The following is a 7,346-nucleotide window of genomic DNA, read 5'->3' on the forward strand; positions in this document are numbered from 1 at the left end:
ACCGAAAACTGCAAACCGTGCCATTTCTCCCATTTTTTTCGAGGACACCAGTGATGGGCATACTTGACTGTGCTCTAGTCTTACTCTTGGCTCTGTGGTCAAGTTTCACATCTGGTGGGTCTCTGGGGACCATAAAAGATTGCAAGAATTGAACTGTGTACTTCTTGCTTGCAGAGCAAATGCACTGTCAGCTTACTCTTCCTCTGACCCTACCCCACTCTTCATCAGGCCCATGCAATTTCTCCTCTTAAGGGCTTTATGCAGTCGAGTTTCCCACATTTGGGGAAATCGCAGGGGTCAGCACATCCCAAGTGCAATGGATGGGCCTCACCCAGGGAAAACCACCTACATGATCATGGTATCTCCCCTGCCCTGGACCATGTTTGTATTTCTTAGAGTCTTGTCTATTCCCCCTTTTTCCTCTATCTAACTTCCCATTCTTTCCCAGCTCCTCCTTCAACACCCAGCCACTCCCAAAATCAACCACAGTTGACAGCATCTCAAAATTCAGAACATTTATTAACAATCAATTAACTATGATGCATCTCTGGAGTGATAGCACAGCGGTAGGGCATTTGCCTTGCACACAGCCAACATGGCCGACCCGAGTTCGATGCATCTCTTTAATTTGAAAAAAAAAATTAGAATAAATAAATGGTGTATGGCATTTCAGTGTTTGCCTAGGGCAACCATCTGGTACCTAAAGTGGAACCTACCATTCCAGCTCTTACATTACGTAGCCATAGTAGAGAGAGATGTCCAACTCTTTTTCCCTCTCAATAAAGAACTGCACTTTCCCCCAAAGAGGTGTGTTTGGCATCGTTCTCACGCTCCTGCTGAGCCTTCCTTTTCATAGCCTCACGCTCTGGTCTCTGCTCTTTGGTGATGGGCTTTGACATGACTGGCTCGGGAACATTGGGCTTTCTCCATGGTTTAGGTTGGAAACGGAAGTCTTGGAGGAGAAAGTGACTCTGACGTTTGGGTGGAGACTGGCGCTTGTTCACACAGACAGGAGGAGCCTCCCGCTGTAGAGAAGTGCCAGCTGCTGTCTTGTAGGGATCAGGTCTAGAAGCTGCAGGCTGATGAATAGGCCGGCTACTACGGTTCTGCAAACCTGGTCGAGATAGGTTGGTTGAAATGGACTTAGCAGGATTGGAAGGACCAGTCAAAAATGCAGTGGTTGACGGGGAAAAATTGGCAGCATTTGGCTGAGCTGCATTGGTAGAGCCAGGCTTGGCAGGGTTAGCTGCAGCAGGAAGATGTGTGGCTTCAGATTTTCGTCTCCGAGGAACAGGTTCAGCTTGTGGATTCTCCATGGTAAGAAACGGCAAAGGTACCAATTTGACCTTCCCAGGAGGTGGCAGCTCAGACTGGGATGGAGATGAGCATTTATAAGCACTGCTACTTGGTTTCTGTGCTTTGACCTGAGTTTTCTCAAGGCCTTTTCCATCCCGTGTAGCACCTAGCCATGGCTTGACAGCTGAGGATGGCTTGACATCCTTGGGGTTCTTTGAGCTACTCAGCACCTGGGAGGAAAAGATTCCAAGTTTTGGATCACTCTTCCCCAGAGCATGAAACATTTGGACAGAATCCAGCATGTGTATGCCTAGGTAGCGGCGGGGTTATTTAACTGCCTCTTGGAAAAACTCAGGTTGAGTTTCCTTGCATTTCATCTTGCCAATGGTGGACTTTTCTTCTGCCTTGACCTTGTTCCCTAGCTGCTTACACTCATTAACTTTCTTAGAGTTTTCTCTGGTGTTTTTTATCTTCTCCTGCCCATGGCTCTTTGTCTTGCTGATCCTGCTGGAGGCAGATTTGTGAGATTTGCTGTTAGTTTTGGCTGTGGTCACAGGACACCTCTCACTGACTGCAGCATTACAAACAATCCCTGCTCCCCTCAGCAAGCATTCTCAGACTTTTGGCTGGATTTTGGCCTTGGGTTATCCCTCAAGAGGTTCAGAAGCCTCCTTTTTGTTCTTCCCTTTTGCATGGGAGGTCCGCTTAGTGCCACTTGAATTTTCTTGCACCTGCTTCAGAGTGATGGTGTCAGTGGTGTTCATTACCTGCAGATCTTTGCATGATCTAGGTCTACTGGCATCTAGTAGGTCTCCAGAGGTTTTGAAAGCCCACTTTTCATCTGATCAAAATTCTTACCTTTTTGTTCCTGAGTTGGAGTTGGTGTCAGCGCCAGGTTACTTTGGGCTGGAGATATTATGGGAACTTCCCCAAGATCAGGTGAGTACCTGTTACTTATGGTTCACATACAACTTAATCTTGTTGATGCATTGAAGGTTACCCTGATTTTTGATCCACTTCAAAAATCATTACTTGAGTTTTTCCCAAGAAATATTTTTGGAAGGAAAACTTTATTTAAATTCTGTGTCTTAAGTTGTTTATCAACAATGTAGTTACTCATAACTCTAAGAATAATAATGCATACACGAATATAATTTTTCTATTCAATGTGATTTACATAGGAGGAAGTGTAAAGAAAACATCATGAAAAATATGTATCACAGAACTGAAAAAGAATTATGTAGATATTAATGAAATCTGGGCTCTGTAGCAAGCAGCATAGTACAGTATGTTATGGAGAACAGACCCAAGAGTAAGCCTTGAATAACAGTGGATGGCATCCCAAACAAAACCAAATAAAACAGTACAATAAGGTTATTACTAAATTGTTCCACATATACAATATGAAGACTCTATTTTATTTTAGTAAAAACTACTAGCCAAAAAATGGAATAGAAGGTGATTTTTGAGTGACACTTTACCAGTCCATTAAAGAGAAAGGATTTATCAGTAACTACATAACAAAAAGAAAATAGGAATAAACGTGATTGTATTTCATAGAGATGAAATGTTTTAAATGAGTGAAACACAGAAAGAAACTTCGAAATTACAAAAAATTATACTCATCAGTACTTTTGAATATTAACCAGCAAACAACATGTGTTAAACATAGCAGAGGATTTCACTTGATCACACAAGAAACAGAAAAGACCATTTAAAAAGTGATCACAAAATAATGCAAATTTACTTTCAACGCCTAGATTAGAATTATCTTTATCAAACAGGAAAACTTTCTTCTCAATGTTTAATAAATGAGCACCAAAATCCCATAAAATATCTTTATGTAGGAAAACTCAGAATTCACAAATATGACAAAAATGTGTAAATAGTCATGTGAGACTTGATTTTTCTATTTCCTTTTAGGATCTAAAAACAAAACTTGACTAATATCAAAGTACTCTCATGTTAGGAAGAAAAAATCACATGAAATAATATTTGTAAAGATGACAAGCAGCTTTAACCTGGAACCTACTGACCACACAAATGAATCAAACCTCCTGATTCAAGTTAGAATATACCATTTTTTTTTATTTTAACAGGCAGCGCATACATGAACTTAAAAACCAGAATGTAATAAAAACATTGAAGATTCTGTGTCTTCCACCGCCCTAGATAAGCACTATTAGCTATTTATGGGGAGCATCATTTCTGAAGCGTGTTTATACTCCAAATTGTCAAGTACCAAGTACTGTGTTCTAAGAAATAATAAGGAAAAAAGCCAGGAAGGATGGCTTTCTGATAAAGAGCTTTTCCTACTGGTACCCTATTGAAGGCATAGTATATTTCTAGTCCTGACATTTATTGAAGTAAAATTCTTTGACTTGCTCTCAGTGAATTATTCTCAGCATATTTCATATATATATTCTTTCTTTTTTGATGTTAAGTCTTTGGTTCTCTTCAATTTTATGTCCAAACGTTTTCCTCTTCCTTGATAATCGAAGTCCCTATTCTTTCTTTCTTTCCTTCTTTCTTTCTTTCTTTCTTTCTTTCTTTCTTTCTTTCTATCCTTCTTTCTTTCTTTCCTATTTTTTTCTCCCTCATATTGTCTTGGTGTCGATTGGTCAATGTTTGATGAAAGTGATCCCAAACTTGCTTACCTTAGAGGTCTTGCCTCCCTAATGCTCAGCACTCCGCACCTTCCCCATGCCCCATATTTTCTTATTACCTGGTTTAAATAGAAATCTCAAAGATCAATGATTATTACTTTGTAATATCACTATATTCACAATACTGAAGTATAAATACAAGTGGAGAGACCATTACAGAGAACACATGCTAGTATATATTAACAGTTTTTCACAGCATATATATTTTCTATTTCTGTAAAAATACTGTCTCTGATTTACTTGTTTTCAGTGAATATCATGTAAAATTCAATATTAAAAGGAAAAAGAAACACAGAGAATCAAACCTCATATATATATATATACATATATATAAATATATATGTTCGTGTGTGTGTATGTTTGTTTGTGTATTTGAGCTCCTAAGTATGTGTAAAATATAATGTAATCAATGAGGAAAAACACTTCGTATGTGAGAGAAAGTAAGCCAGTGTCTAAAATCACACAGCAAATGTCAAAGTCAAGCTAAAATGAGGCTTATAAAATTCTACTTGATTATTTTCTTTCATTACTACGTGCTGTTTTTACTTGACTGCTAAGTTTAGGGATGATAAATCTAATGAAAAACTTTGAAAAGTATTATTCCTTACCTGACATGGTCAGAGAAGAGGAAATACCGATGAAAGGTAGACGAGAAGAGGAGACAGTAGGAGATTACGTCTGAACACTGAAGCAGCTTAAGACCACAAGTGTTCAGTACAGACGACTGCTCACTGGTGATTGGTCATTGGTCACTCGTCACTTGCCATGAAGATTCAAATTTGTTTACAAACAACTACATGGGACCCCCAAGATTCTACCAGTTGGTGGTTCGTTTGGTGGGAGAATGATGTCATAAAGTAGGCAGGTGAAAGGTAGAGGCTAGCCAATCAGGAGGTCAGAATCCCAGAAGAAGATCGGATTGGATAGAGAGTGGGGTAGAATGAAGCAGGCTAGGGAGATGGAATTCTACAAGACGGTTATAACAGTTTCACCTTCGTCAGACTCTTGTGTTAGAAAAATACTCCCATGATGCTCAAGAACTTAGCTATTTCATTAACAAATCAAGAAAATTACTAAATAATTGTTTATATTGCACTGTTAAAGAAACAACATTTGTTATTACTAGTATATTTTAGATAAAGTTTACAGCACAGCGGGTTGGGCATTTGCCTTGTAGGAGACCAACCCTGATTCCGATTCCTCTGCCCGGCAAGCTACCCAGAATATCTCGTCCACATAGCAAGAGCCTGGCAAGCTACCCATGACGTATTCGATAGGCCATAGCTAGTGACAACAAGTCTCACAATTTGTTGTAAGATGTTACTGGTTCCCGCTCGAGCAAATGGATGAACTGCGGGAGGACAGTGCTACAGTGTTATGATTGAAAAAATTGGTGGTTTCTTTCAATATGACAACACTTACTAGGTTAAGTTGTAGATGAATCGAGATGTGTGAAAATGTAAATAAAATGAGAAGAAATAGTAAATGCACAGGTATCTTATTTGTACAAAACAAACAGTTGTTCTCAGTTTAAAACTGTAGAAGGTAAAGAAAAACATATACTCATTTGTGTCAAAATTTTTCAACCTGAAAGAAAAGGACCAAAACCAATTTAAGTAATCAAAAAACAAGCAAAACTAACAAATACTGGCAATTAATATGATAGGCAAAGGATGAATGTTCTTAATAAATTAGTGCTGTGAAAAAAATCAGTATTTAGCTATTAAACTTCAATATTAAAAATAAGCATAAACCATGATCATATATAAAATGTATTGAAAGAAGTGTAAATGACTGGTAAACACAAGGGCAAGACACTCGCAAATGCCTACCAGGTTCTCTCAGAGTGAGAACTGGACAATAATTGTTGTCTTATCAACAAAATCCAGTCTCTGTATCTTGGCCATTGATGGGATTACATGGCTCCAGGGGCAGTTCATGGTTGTAACACTTAGCTACTAGGAGATGGGGGATCTGGTTGGAGGGGGCCCAGTCTTGATCTGAGTAGCCTTGGAGATCTCATCCCCCGGTTGCGCACACCTGGGTTCCTCTGTCAGATTCGTTCATGCATGAGGCTCCTTCAAGCTTGGGGAGAGTGGTCTAAAGCGTACCTATGGCTGGTTGCAGAGGTCTTCACGTGCCGGGGCTCTGCTCGGCGCGGTGAGGGAAACTCAACACACCGCCTCCAAGGGACCCTGGTGAAGAAAGCCAGGTGTGCGGTCAGGAGACTGTCATTTTAGACATATTTGGAATTAATTTTATATCAAAAAGTACACATCATTCTAACTACGTATGTGCTTAGTAATAAATTACAACACACTTGTTCAATCACCTAAGAAACCCCACTCTGCTCAGATAACTAGATTTTTAATTATAGGTCTGTTTTGCCTGTGTGTCATGACTGAGAATCACTATCATTAGATATGAAACTCACTATACACAAAGATGCACACAGGCTGCTTTGAGTCATCTGTGTTGTTAATGTGTGTTGGCCATTAAACTTCACTGAGACCCTTTATTCTGTCCTTTACAGGAGCCTCATGAGTGTCAACTTCCATTCAAGTTGAACTTATAATAATGTGGAATGAAATCATCAATATGATCCTCACCTCTTCCTTCAGGAGAAAAATCCTACTTATATTCAAGGTGGTCAAAGTGCAGACAACACCATCCACCTTTTCCTGGAGATGTACACGGGACTGAGGTGAGAACAGCAAAAGGCTCTAGTTTAATGATCTTAATGAAGGTTTCAGGGAAGTGCATTAAACAGGACTCATATAACATCTTCCAAAAGAATTATTTTGTAAAACTGATGCCTTGATTATGGTAAAAGATAATATGGTAAAAACCATATTTTTCTTTCTGGGACATTAAAGTTCTAAATCTATCAAGCTGCTTTGAAATACTTTCTTTGATTAGGTACCACTGTCTGCCATAGGGTAAGTAAGGACAACACTCAAATTAATCAGAACAGAAAAAATAACTCCTACTAGGTTTGGTTACACATATACTAAAATTGAAATGATACAATGATGAGCATGGTCCTTGCACAGAGATGACATGCAAACTTGTAAAGAGTTCCATATTTTTGTTGCAAGAAGAACTAACATGGCTAATTTAAGCTAAGGCACAAGTACAAAAATTCTACATAAAGATAGCACAAATCCCCATAACAACAATCTCTCTCAATGTCTATGGACTAAATGTGCCAATTCAAAGGCACAGAATAGGAAGATGAATTAGAACACTGAACCCAACATTCTGATACCTGCAAGAAACACATCTGAGCAATCAAAGCAACCATGGGCTAAAAATAAAAGGCTGGAAAACAAGTATTCAAGAAAAGAACACCTCCACAAAGCTGGAGTAGCCATACTAGTATCA

General features: G+C 39.0%; 2 pseudogenes; one reads left to right on the forward strand and one right to left on the reverse strand.

Moving 5' to 3' along the window:
* Positions 1 to 260: 260 nt before the first annotated feature.
* Positions 261 to 371, reverse strand: LOC130040947 (uncharacterized; annotated as a pseudogene).
* A 6,584-nt stretch (positions 372 to 6,955) lies between these two features.
* On the forward strand, positions 6,956 to 7,052 carry LOC130041043 (uncharacterized; annotated as a pseudogene).
* The last annotated feature ends 294 nt before the right edge of the window (positions 7,053 to 7,346 follow it).

Source organism: Sorex fumeus, unplaced genomic scaffold (genome assembly GCF_029834395.1).
Source record: "Sorex fumeus unplaced genomic scaffold, SorFum_2.1 ptg000095l, whole genome shotgun sequence".
NCBI classification, from domain to species: domain Eukaryota; kingdom Metazoa; phylum Chordata; class Mammalia; order Eulipotyphla; family Soricidae; genus Sorex; species Sorex fumeus.